This window comes from Myxine glutinosa, chromosome 12 (assembly GCF_964187855.1).
Source record: "Myxine glutinosa chromosome 12, kmMyxGlut1.1, whole genome shotgun sequence".
Classification (NCBI taxonomy): domain Eukaryota; kingdom Metazoa; phylum Chordata; class Myxini; order Myxiniformes; family Myxinidae; genus Myxine; species Myxine glutinosa.
The window spans coordinates 77,494,987-77,509,122 of NC_136272.1; the positions used below are offsets into that span (position 1 = coordinate 77,494,987).

The 14,136-nt window shown below is 50.1% G+C and overlaps 1 protein-coding gene across 2 annotated transcripts in view; it reads left to right on the forward strand.

Annotated features, from left to right (window-relative positions):
* LOC144888355 (uncharacterized) overlaps nt 1–14,136 on the forward strand; it is a 69,999-nt gene that overhangs the window by 17,610 nt on the left and 38,253 nt on the right. The window contains exon 2 of one of the 2 annotated variants that reach the window (XM_078766042.1): nt 2,031–2,156. The gene's annotated coding sequence lies outside the window, so the exon portion shown is untranslated. Of the gene's footprint in view, nt 1–2,030; nt 2,157–14,136 lie in introns of those variants that run through there. The other variant, XR_013620947.1, reaches the window with a different exon arrangement.

Below are 14,136 nucleotides of genomic sequence, written 5' to 3' on the forward strand. Positions count from 1 at the left end.
ACCTACCAGGAGGTTCGTGTGTTAAGTAGAGTTAGGGATTAAAGAGTAGCGCCCCTGTGTGTCCTCACCTGGTTAGCCAAACCTTTGTCCCTTTTGGCACTGCACACCACTTAGACATTTAGTTAGGACCTTTAGTGCAACACTAAATCCCTTCCCTGACATGACTTTTGAAGACGGGCAGGCAAAGAAACCAGGCCGGGACACCGCCGATAATGGCCGCCGCCACCTACACCTCTGGCGGGCCTATCCACCTCGAATAGCACGCGCTATGACCACGGAGTAGGGAGCGAGGTTGGGAGGTGCGGTGGGCGTGGGCCTGAGCGAAGCTGGGAGGTTCGGTGGAAGGGACTGATTGGTTGGCAGCGCGCCAAGGCTGACGTCGCGGCCACGGAGTGATACGAGGGGCGGCAGGAGATTCGGAGAGTGAGTGAGTTGGCAAACAGAGGAGTTGGCCAAGAGTTGAGTTTGCACAGGCAGAGAGTTGTGAGAGAGTTGCTTCGTTGGCTTGGACTTGGCTCGAAGCGGCAATTGGCGTGCAGTGGACTTGCGCTCTCTTCCCCTTTTTGCCGTTCTTCGTCGTTCTGTGTTCGTGCTCGAGTTGAGGGTCGACCTTGTGTGGAGCTCGCGGGCCTGCGTTGGATGCATGGTGCATGGACCTCGTGGGCGGTGAGAGGATCGGAGCTTGGAGCGGGGCCTACCTCGTGTGCAAACGATCGGAGCTTGGAGCAAGGCCTGGTGGTGCTCGGAGGCGGTCGGATAGGGCCGCATGGGACGCCGAACTGAGCTGTGTTAGATGGCAAACCATACAAGACTACAGACAGATAAGGCACGAGCTCCGCGTTACACTGTACACGACGAGACGTGTTATTTTCGTATTCATATTCCCTCGTCTGTGGTTGAGATCTGTCGTGTGGGGACGTCCCAACTTAGGCCATTAGTTGATTATCATCGCGGTTTTCCTGTCCCACCATCCTTGTTAATAAACCCTTATATTATTTTTAAATTCCCTGTACACCTGAGCCCGCTTGAGTTGATTTCCCTGACAGGATCGCCATTTCGCAGTTAAGTGCTTCCGCAGCCTCCATTTTCCTTCTCCCTCCCGTGCGACACATGGTAAAATCCGTGTTTGGGTTGTGCCTCCGAATAAGACCGTTTAGGCTATCCGCGACTCTTGTTAACTGGAGTTGCGCGACAATATGTTTTATGTGTCTGTTTGATTTTTTGGGTGATTAATGTCAGCTCTTACACGAGCCTCAATCTTGTATACAAAAAAATGTAAAACAATAATACAGTACACTGAACCTGTATCATGTAAAATACAGTACACTGAACTTGTATCATGTAAAATACAGTACACTGAACCTGTATCATGTAAAATACAGCATCATGTAAAATACAGTACACTGAACCTGTATCGTGTAAAATACAGTACACTGAACCTGTATCGTGTAAAATACAGTACACTGAACCTGTATCATGTAAAATACAGTACACTGAACCTGTATCATGTAAAATACAGTGCACTGAACCTGTATCATGTCAACCTGTATCATGTAAAATACAGTGCACTGAACCTCTATCATGTAAAATACAGTATCATGTAAAAATATATAAATACAGCACACTGATATACATTTTCGTTTGTACCATGACCACCTCTGCTATAAACAGTATGCCTGTTTCACGTACCAGATTCGGAGTGTATAACCCGTACACGTACGGTGGAGTAATCTGCGGTTTGCCCCCTGGCGACATCTTTCTCCCCAAGAGCCGAGGAGTTACCCTACCTTTTTTTTCCAGGGAATGATTACTCGGCTCTCAAGGAACAGGTGTTGCGTCTACACGTGTGTCATTCCCCGGCTCTCGAGGACATGCAAACGCAGCCTTCGACTATCGGTGTTGTTTTCCATTGAGTATCCTTGTCCAACCAAAGCGGATTCTCATACACATGGTTAAATATCATTTCATTCTTGCACCACCATCTTTCAGTTACTCCCACCATGTCTGCCACCTCCACCTGTATTCTACAGGTTTTCTATTATCACGGGTGATGCTGAGTGGTTTGCCATTGCCTTCCCAGCTGCCATTGCCTTCCCAGCTGCCATTGCCTTCGTTTATAGCTGTGTCGGGATTTGAACCCCAGCTCGACAGCCCAGGTGTGAGCGTGCGTACCTCCAGCCTATCTTCCAGCCATGTGACTGTACTGCACAACTTTTCTGGAAGCATTTGCTCTGATGATTGTTTTCCCTCATTATTTGCAGAATTCTTGCAGATGGAGGAAGTCCTCCGTTTTTGAATGTTGCCTTTTGTTTCATTTTTCATGACAGTTGGAAGTTAAGTGAAAAATCTGATTTGACAATTTGATGGAAGCTTTGCCATTCAGATTCCCACACGTATTGATGTTCCGAACGATTTCCCACTAAATGCAGGACAGCTTTCCTCATGAAATGTTATAAACTCTAATACAAAACATTTTCACTGTTTAAGTTTGTTTCGGTTGTTTTTTTCACAACCTGTGACCTTGTTTATGTTTTCAAGCAAGATTTTACTTGGTTGGATGAAGTGGGTAATGCGGAGTTGGAGGGGATGTCGGGATGTCACATTCATCCATGATCTAATTTGATCATCATCAAGTGTTTTTGGTAATTCCACCATCAGCTCTGTTAATTGGACTTGTTTTTTCTTTTTTCACTTTCAATTTCGAGCTCCTAATGCTTGGACATCGTTGAATTTAGAATCATCGTCACCTTTTTTTAAACATCGAATGAATGGCCTGTTTTCATCCTATGACACACGTTTGGCGACTGCACGACGCATCTAACCTGGGTTGAAAGGATGTACAAGGATATCCAAGGAGGTCATTTGTCCCACTGTGGTGTATCCAAAGTTAATTAACTTTATCCATCAATTTACTTGTCCAGTGAGCTCGCTCTTTCGTCGAGTTAAAGACTTTGTTCTTTCTCCATAATGACTGCTGTGGGTTTGATTCCCATGGCTGTTCGCTCTTCCCAATCCATGCTTAGTAAGTGTGCTGTGTATGCCAAACATCCCTCGGGGTGATTTCAGGGAGGCCATTGTCCTCAAGTTTTCTGAAAAATCCTGATTTATGTTTTTACGGATTTTTCCTGTCCATCACTTGTGACACAATGATGTAAAATACAGTACACTGAACCTGCATCATGTAAAATACAGTACCGTGAAATGGGGTGCATAGGGACAGCAAGGTGAATAGGGACACAAACTGAAAAAAGTTCGGAAACTTTTTTCGCTGAAAATTGATAACCATACTGATTTGTTGATATTTGGCTTGAAAGTGTTCTCTTGTTTTAAAAAAAAAATCAACTTATAGTCCCTATTAACCCCATATATGGGTTAAATAGGAATAAATAGGATTTTTATGGCCGTTTTACGGGTGAATAGGGACAGTCACTAATACAAAAAAATAATAATCCAGAAACAGGGACAGTTTGGAGAAATTTTTTATCCCATATTTTTTTTCATTGGCACCGTGGTTTATATTATGGGCGCATATTATGTGCATCCATCCGAGATATCAATTTAGCAATAAGTTGGAAACTCAGGATTGTTTCTTGATTATTATTTTTTTGTATTAGTGACTGTCCCTATTCACCCGTAAAACGGAGTGAATAGGGACAGCCGTAAAAATCCTATTTATTCCTATTTAACCCATATATGGGGTTAATAGGGAGTATAAGTTGCTTTTTAAAAAAACAAGAGAACACTTTCAACACAAATATCAACAAATCAGTATGGTTATCAATTTTCAGCGAAAAAAGTTTCCGAACTTTTTTCAGTTTGTGTCCCGATTCACCTTGCTGTCCCTATTCATCCCATTTTACGGTACACTGAACCTTTATCATGTAAAATACAGTACACTGAACCTTTATCATGTAAAATACAGTACACTGAACCTTTATCATGTAAAATACAGTACACTGAACCTTTATCATGTAAAATACAGTACACTGAACCTTTATCATGTAAAATACAGTACACTGAACCTTTATCATGTAAAATACAGTACACTGAATCTATCATTTAAAATACAGTCCACTGAACCTTTATCATGTAAAATACAGTACACTGAACCTTTATCATGTAAAATACAGTACACTGAACCTTTATCATGTAAAATACAGTACACTGAACCTTTATCATGTAAAATACAGTACACTGAACCTTTATCATGTAAAATACAGTACACTGAACCTTTATCAAGTAAAATACAGTACACTGAACCTTTATCATGTAAAATACAGTACACTGAACCTTTATCATGTAAAATACAGTACACTGAACCTTTATCATGTAAAATACAGTACACTGAACCTTTATCATGTGAAATACAGTACACTGAATCTATCATGTAAAATACAGTCCACTGAATCTGTATCATGTAAAATACAGTACACTGAACCTGTATCATGTAAAATACAGTACACTGAATCTGTATCATATAAAATACAGTACACTTAACCTGTATCATATAAAATACAGTACACTGAATCTATCATGTAAAATACAGTCCACTGAATCTGTATCATGTAAAATACAGTACACTGAACCTGTATCATGTAAAATACAGTACACTGAATCTGTATCATGTAAAATACAGTACACTTAACCTGTATCATGTAAAATACAGTACACTTAACCTGTATCATGTAAAATACAGCACACTGAACCTGTATCATGTAAAGTACAGCACACTGAACCTGTATCATGTAAAATACAGTACACTGAACCTGCATCATGTAAAATACAGTACACTGAACCTGTATCATGTAAAATACAGTACACTGAACCTGTATCATGTAAAATACAGAACACTGAACCTGCATCATGTAAAATACAGTACACTGAACCTGTATCACGTAAAATACAGTACACTGAACCTGTATCATGTAATATACAGCACACTGAACCTGTATCATGTAAAATACAGTACACTGAACCTATATCATGTAAAATACAGCACACTGAATCTGTATCATGTAAAATACAGTACACTTAACCTGTATCATGTAAAATACAGTACACTGAACCTGTATCATGTAAAATACAGTACACTGAATCTGTATCATGTAAAATACAGCACACTGAACCTGTATCATGTAAAATACAGCACACTGAACCTGTATCATGTAAAATACAGCACACTGAACCTGTATCATGTAAAATACAGTACACTGAACCTGTATCATGTAAAATACAGTACACTGAACCTGTATCATGTAAAATACAGTACACTGAATCTGTATCATGTAAAACACAGCACACTGAACCTGTATCATGTAAAATACAGCACACTGAACCTGTATCATGTAAAATACAGTACACTGAACCTGTATCATGTAAAATACAGTACACTGAACCTGTATCATGTAAAATACAGTACACTGAATCTGTATCATGTAAAATACAGCACACTGAACCTGTATCATGTAAAATACAGCACAAGGAACCTGTATCATGTAAAATACAGCACAAGGAACCTGTATCATGTAAAATACAGCACACTGAACCTGTATCATGTAAAATACAGAACACTGAACCTGTATCATGTAAAATACAGTACACTGAACCTGTATCATGTAAAATACAGTACACTGAACCTGTATCATGTAAAATACAGTACACTGAACCTGTATCATGTAAAATACAGCACACTGAAACTGTATCATGTAAAATACAGCACACTGAAACTGTATCATGTAAAATACAGTACATTGAACGTGTATCATGTAAAATACAGTACACTGAACCTGTATCATATAAAATACAGTACCGTACACTGAACCTGTATCATGTAAAATACAGTACACTGAACCTTTATCATGTAAAATACAGTACACTGAACCTTTATCTATCTATAATTCCAGTAATCTCTGTGTGTGTGTGTGTGTGTGTATGTGTGTATGTCTGTGTGTTTGTCTGTGACCGCTGTTTCTCGACAACCACGGGTCCGATATACTTGAAACTTGCCAGGTATATTGCTGGGGACCCGAGGATGTGCCTTTTCAAGGTTTCATATTAATCGGACAAGTAGTTACCGAGCTATGTCCAAAAAACGATTCAACCAATCAGAGAGCAGCGAGTTATCACGTGTGCCGAACGTGGCGAACAGACTCTGCCTCGGACGGCACATTTGAGAGCGTATTCATTTATTTCGCGTTGGCAAACTATGTTGCCGCTATGTTGGCGTTAAACTATGTTTTAAAACTAATTAAAACTAATTTGCGATTCTTTCGCTTTCCTGCGCGTTTGTGCACGCTATGGCGATTTCTTTACCAAACTCCGCAAGCCGTTCGCTTTGGACCAAACCATTTCATGTAAATAGAGGGGGGGGGGGGATTGTCACCGTACTCGCAAGCCGTTCGCTTTGGACCAAACCATTTCATGTAAATAGAGGGGGGGGATATAATTTTAGATATAGATATAGTACGGGCATGCCCTAGTCATGTAAAATACAGTACTGTAGCGGCTACCGCTGGGTTTTCATAATCGCCTTGCACCTATCAAGGACGCGGAGCGATCACCATGCCGGGCTCGTCCAGGACGCCCGGGCAGGCTCGCCCTCAACTTGCCAGGCCGCAGCCAGGACGCTGGGCCACGCCCCCTCTCGCCTTTCCTGGGCAAACGCTCCGGGATAATATGTATATATATTGCTGCCCGATAAACGGGCTTTTCAGAGTGCCTGAGTGTTTGGTTTGATTAAAGCAACTCGGATGAATTCCAGCTTTTTGTCGCGTCCATTCTTCCGATCGACGTGGGAGCCCCAGCTCCTTCATTGGTGACCTACCGACATGGACACGGCAGTCGCCCTTAAACTGCCTACCTTCTGGGAGGCTCACGCGGCGGTTTGGTTCGCACAGGCAGATTCCCTGTTCGCCCTGCGAGGCATCACGGCCGACAACACCCATGGCGCCCGAGCACCCGGCACGGTCGACGACCGAACTGCCGACGCAATTGGCGGCCGCTACACCGAGCCGACCACCTCCAGCACGACGACCGGGGCCTCCACCTGACCAAGCGTGGTGTTACTATCATGCCAGGTTCGGACAGAAGGCCCGGACATGCCGACCCCCGTGCACCTTCGGCAGGCCGGGAAACGGCCGGGCCGGCGTTCATTACCAGCCATGAGCGCCGGCCACACGGACAACTTACTGTTCATCATGGATAAAGCGTCCGGACGGCGCTTCCTGTGCGACACCGGCGCCCAACTGAGCGTCATACCCGCCTCTGACCAGGACAGGCAATCCGCGGTTTGCGGCCCCTCCTTGGTTGCGGCCAACGGATCGACCATCCGCACCTTCGGCCCGCGCAACGTCACCCTCTGCTTCGGCGGCCAACGCTTTGCTTGGACGTTTGTAACCGCAAACGTGCCCATGGCTCTGCTAGGCGCCGACTTCCTCTGCGCACACGGACTGCTGGTGGACGTCCAACGGCGTCGTTTAATCAACGCCGAAACCTTCAGCTCCCTGGTATGCACATTGAGCAGCTCCGCACCGACCGAGCTGGCATGCGCCGTCCCGGCGGCGAACGAGCTTGCTCGCCTGCTCACGGAGTTCCCGGCCCTCACATGGCCGACGTTTTCGGCCGTCGCAGTACGGCATGGGATCGAGCACCACATACCAACCACGGGCCCGCCGGTCTACGCCAGGGCCCGCCGCCTCGACCCAGCCAAGCTCGCCGTGGCGAAGGCCGAATTCGACGCGTTGGAGCACCTCGGCATCGTGCGGCGCTCCGATAGCGCGTGGGCCTCGCCACTGCACATCGTGCCAAAGCCGGGGGGTGGATGGCGCCCGTGTGGCGACTACCGCCATCTCAATGACTCTACCACCCCCGACAGGTACCCGATCCCGCATATCCAAGACTTCTCCGCCCGTCTGGCGGGATGGGTCATTTTTTCGAAAATTGATCTCATACGGGGATATCACCAGGTACCTGTCAGGGCGGCCGATGTCCCTAAAACGGCAGTCATCACGCCGTTCGGCTTATTCGAATTCTTGCGGATGCCGTTTGGTCTCAAGAACGCGGCTCAGGCGTTCCAGCGCTTGATGGACGGCGTGCTGCGTGACCTGCCGTTCCTTTTCGTTTACCTGGACGACATCCTCGTCGCCAGCACGTCCCGGGCCGAGCACACCCTCCACCTCCGAACACTGTTCGGGCGCCTCAGCGAGCACGGCCTCATCGTCAACCCGGCCAAATGCCACTTCGGCACGATGGCCGTTGATTTTTTGGGCCACCACATCACCAAGAACGAGGCCGTGCCGCTGCCAACCAAGGTCGAGGCCATCACCACGTTCCCGCGTCCCCGCACCATAAAGGCCCTGCAGGAATTCCTGGGAATGGTGAATTTTTATCACCGCTTCGTGCCCCGCGCTGCTCAACTCATGCGGCCCCTCTACGAAGCCCTCCGGGGCAAGCCGGCCAAGCACGACATCGCCTGGTCCGCAGCAATGGATGCGGCCTTCCAAAGCTCAAAGCGGGCCCTCGCCGACGCAACATTGCTCGCTCACCCGGTGCTCAACGCTCCCATCGCCCTCACCACGGATGCCTCCGACTACGCGGTGGGCGCCCACCCAGGTCGGCCCTCCAGGAGGTGGCGGAAATGGCGGACGGCCAGGTGTAGACCGAGGAGCTCCCTGTCAAACGTGCTGTATTTGAGCTCGTTCGGCCGGAGCTGCCGGCTGAAAAAAGCGAGTGGCTGCCAAACCCCGTTCACCCATCCTCCGCCTGGCCGACATCCCCTTCGCGGACACTGTCCTGCTCTGCGACGTCTCCCAAGGCCAGCCTCGCCCCATCGTGCCCGTCACCTGGCAACGCCGCATCTTCGCCTCCCTCCACGGCCTTTCCCACCCGGGCCGGAAAGCTTCCCAGAAGCTGGTGTCGGCGCGATTCGTCTGGCACGGCCTTCGTCGGGACGTCCGTGATTGGAGACCAGCACCTGCACGGCCTGCCAACGGGCCAAGGTCCACCGACACACCCAGGCCCCGCTGGCACCTTTCACTGTGCCCGAACGACGTTTCGACCACGTCAACGTGGATCTGGTGGGCCCCCTCCCCCCGTCACGGGGGTTCACACACCTGCTCACCATGGTGGACAGGACCACCAGGTGGCCGGAGGCTGTTCCCCTCGTCTCCACCACCACCGCCGACGTGGCGCAGGCTTTCATCGCCACCTGGGTCGCCCGCTTCAGCGCACCGGCGGACATCTCATCAGACCGCGGACCACAGTTCACCTCCGAGCTGTGGGGCGCGGTCGCCCGCAACCTGGGGGTCAAGCTCCACCGTACTACGGCCTACCACCCCCAAGCAAACGGGTTGTGCGAGCGATTCCACCGCTCCATGAAGGCCGCGCTCATGGCCGGCCTTCAAGACGGCGGTTGGGCCGACCGGCTGCCGTGGGTCCTTTTGGGCCTCCGCACGGCCCCCAAGGAGGACCTCCAGGCATCCACCGCCGAGCTTGTCTATGGCCAGGCGCTACGCTTCCCGGGCGAATTCGTGCCCGACGCTACCAGTCCCTGGTCCGCAGCTCACCAGCGCTCGGACCTCCAGGAGGCCGCCCGACGGTTTGCCCCCGTGCCAACATCCCACCACGGTGACCCCCATTCCTACGTCCCCCCAGCACTTCGCACAGCGGAGTATGTTTTTGTGCGTCACGACGCACATCGGGGGCCACTCCGGCGGCCGTACGACGGGCCCTTCCGGGTGCTGCGACGGGACGACAAGTCGTTCGTCATCGACATCGGCGGCAGGTCGGACCGGATTGCGGTGGACCGCCTCAAGCCGGCGCACGTGGACATCGACCACCCACCACGGGTGGCCCTTCCGCCGCGGCGAGGCCGCCCCCCGTCCACGGTGCCCCCCACTCGACCGCCCACCACCACACCGGACCCCCTCCCACGAGCCGCCAGGGGTCGCTTCGGCCGGGTCATCAGGACCCCCCTCAAATTGACCCTGCCGGTGCAAGTCGATTCTGGGGGGACGTGTGTAGCGGCTACCGCTGGGTTTTCACAATCGCCTTGCACCTATCAAGGACGCGGAGCGATCACCATGCCGGGCTCGTCCAGGACGCCCGGGCAGGCTCGCCCTCAACTTGCCAGGCCGCAGCCAGGACGCTGGGCCACGCCCCCTCTCGCCTTTCCTGGGCAAACGCTCCGGGATAATATGTATATATATTGCTGCCCGATAAACGGGCTTTTCAGAGTGCCTGAGTGTTTGGTTTGATTAAAGCAACTCGGATGAATTCCAGCTTTTTGTCGCGTCCATTCTTCCGATCGACGTGGGAGCCCCAGCTCCTTCAGTACACTGAATCTGTATCATGTAAAATACAGTACCATACACTGAACCTGTATCATGTAAAATACAGTACACTGAACCTTTATCATATAAAATACAGTACCATACACTGAACCTGTATCATGTAAAATACAGTGCACTGAACCTGTATCATATAAAATACAGTACCATACACTGAACCTGTATCATGTAAAATACAGTACACTGAACCTGTATCATGTAAAATACAGTACACTGAACCCTTATCATGTAAAATACAGTACACTGAACCCTTATCATGTAAAATACAGTACACTGAACCTTTATCATGTAAAATACAGTACACTGAATCTGTATCATGTAAAATACTGTACACTGAATCTGTATCATCTATATATATAAAACACAGTTTGTGTGTGTGTGTGTGTGTGTGTGTGTGTGTGTGTGTGTGTGTGTGTGTGTGTGTGTGTGTGTGTGTGTGTGTGTGTGTGTGTGTGTGTGTGATGTAACCGATAGACTCCGAAACGGAGAGGCTCACGTGCTTGATATTTGGCATAGACATGGCCATTGAGCCTGGGACGAATATGGCTGAGACCATATTTGACGAGATCCATATTTTTTATTCATATTTACCTCAGCGCATTTCAGTGAAGTACCCGCTAATCTCAGCCAGTGCGAGCAGCTCGCTGATTCGCTCAGAGCGATCACGTGATGTTCCATCCCGTCACACGTCACACGTTTGCACGTGATTCAGGGCGAAAAGCGATTACGGTTTTTCACCTTTATGCGACCGTGTTTTGTCGATTTTGTGCGATATTAATTAAATTTTAATTCATATTTCGTGTTTACGAATTCGAATACGAAGGATTTCCCCTTTCGATTTCGAATACGAATCGAATACGAGCTTGAGTCGAGAGGGCGAATGTCCGGGTTGGGAATGTACGGGTCTCCCCTCCCCCACCCGGCAATGCCGGGTACTTCTGCTAGGATCACGTGATGTTCCAACTTTGCCGCCATAATCTCACAGTTATGCGTTCGCACGTAATTCAGTTTTTTCACATTTCAGCGAGGAACATTGCCATTCACACCACATAGGTTTTTTTTCACTTTCATCTGATATTTGTGATTTATTTCAAACAAACTGAATTCCCATCTACACGGCCATGTATTCCTATTAACGTTATGTAAAGTACATAAATTGTGTGGATTACATCATTTCTGGATGTGATCAATTGCCAGTAACCATCTATATCCCTCCCCTCCCCTTCCCTCCTCCCCCTCCCTTTCCCCCCTTCCCCTCCCCTCCCTTTCCCCCTCCCCTCCCTTTCCCCCATGCCCCTCCCTTTCCCCCCTACCCCTTCCTTTCTGCCCTACCCCTTCCCCATCCCCCTCCCTTTCCCCCATGCTCCTCCCTTTCCCCCCTACCCCTTCCTTTCTGTCCTACCCCTTCCCCTCCCCCCTCCCCTCCCCCTCTCCTCCACCTCTCCCTCCACCTCCCTCCCTCCCCCCCACCCTCCCATCCCTCCCCCTCTCCTCCCCTCCCCCTCCCACTCCTCTCCCCCTCCCATCCCTCCCCCTCCCATCCCTCCCCCTCCCCCCTCCCCCTCTCCTCCCCTCCCCCTCCCCTCCCCCTCCCCCCTCTCCTCCCCTCCCCCCGTTCCCCTTCCCTCCCATCCCCCTCCCCTCCCCCCTTCCCCCTCCCCCCATCCCCCCTTCTCCTCCCACTTCCCCCTCCTCCCCTCCCCCGCCCCTCCCCTCCTCCCCCTCCCTCCCACTCCCCCTCCCTTCTCCCTCCACCCTACACTCTCCCCTTCCCCCCTCCACCCTACCCTCTCCCCTTCCCCCCTCTCCTTTCCCCTCCTCTCCCCCTCCCCTCCCATCCCTTTCCCCCATGCCCCTCCCTTTCCCCCCTACACCTTCCTTTCTGCCCTTCCCCATCCCCCTTCCCCCTACCCCCTTCATTCTCCCTTTCCTCATGCTCCTCCCTTTTCCCCCTACCCCTTCCTTTCTGTCCTACCCCTTCCCACCCCTCCCCCCTTCCCCCCTCGCCCTCCCCCTCCACCTCCCCCACCCCCTCCACCTCCCCCACCCCCCTCGCCCTCCCCCTCCACCCCTCCTCCCCCACCCTCCCACTCCTCCCACCCCCCACCCTACAAACTCCTCGCTCCCCCCCCCTCCCACTCCTCCCTCCCCCCACCCTCCCACTCCTCCCCTCCCCCCACCCTCCCACTCCTCCCTCCCCCCACCCTCCCACTCCTCTCCCCCTCCCATCCCTCCCCCTCCCCTCCCCCTCCCCTCCCATCCCCTCCCCCTCCCCTCCCATCCCTCCCCCCTCCCCCCGTTCCCCTCCCCTCCCCTCCCCCGCCCGGCAATGCCGGGTACTTCTGCTAGTGTAAAATACAGTACACTGAATCTGTATCATGTAAAATACAGTACACTGAATCTATCATGTAAAATACAGTACACTGAACCTTTATCATGTAAAATACAGTACACTGAACCCTTTATCATGTAAAATACAGTACACTTGAAGGAACTGCGCTCCAACGCGAGTCGAAAGAATTGACGCGACCAAAGACGGAATTCGTCCGAGTTGCTTTATTGAAACAAAACAGCTCAGTATTCTGACAAGCCCGTTTATCGGGCAGCAATATATATACACATTTATGCGGGGCGTTTGCCCGGGAAAACCGAGACCGGGCATGCCCGGGTGTCAAGGGCGAGTCCTGGAAATGCGAGTCTGGACATGCCCGGGCGGCCTGGACGCGGCCTGGCAAGTCGAGGCTGGGCGTGGCCGAGCGCTCTGGGCGAGCCCTGGAAAGGTGAGTCTGGACATGCTCGGGCGTCCTGGACGCGGCCTGGCAAGTCGAGGCTGGGCGTGGCCGGGCGCTCTGGGCGAGCCCTGGAAAGGCGAGAGCGGGCATGCCCGGGAAAGACGAGACCGGGCGTGCCCGGGAGGTTCGGGCGTGCCCGGGAGGTTCGGGCGTGCCCGGGAACAGCGAGTCCGGGCATGCCCAGGAGAGGCGCGTCTGGGCCCGTCCGGACGAGCCCGGCATGGCGATCGCACCCTGGCCGCGTCCTGGCAGGTGCAAGGCGATTGTGTACATCCAGCGGGAACCGCTACACACTGAACCTTTATCATGTAAAATACAGTACAATGAATCTGTATCATGTAAAATACAGTACACTGAACCTGTATCGTGTAAAATACAGCACACTGAACCTGTATCATGTAAAATACAGAACACTGAACCTGCATCACGTAAAATACAGTACACTGAACCTGTATCATGTAAAATACAGTACACTGAACCTGTATCATGTAAAATACAGAACACTGAACCTGCATCATGTAAAATACAGTACACTGAACCTGTATCATGTAAAATACAGTACACTGAACCTGTATCATGTAAAATACAGCACATTGAACCTGTATCATGTAAAATACAGAACACTGAACCTGTATCATGTAAAATACAGCACACTGAACCTGTATCATGTAAAATACAGTACACTGAATCTGTATCATGTAAAATATAGCACACTGAACCTGTATCATGTAAAATACAGTACATTGAACCTGTGTCATGTAAAATACAGTACCGTACACTGAACCTGTATCAAAATACAGTACCGTACACTGAACCTGTATCATGTAAAATACAGTACCGTACACTGAACCTGTATCATGTAAAATACAGTACCGTACACTGAACCTGTATCATGTAAAATACAGTACTGAAGCGCGGTGCTACGCGCGCGACTTGCTACCAAGGAGGAAGCGGACAACGCGGTTAAAACAAAAGTGTCTTTATTGACAAGAGGTCAC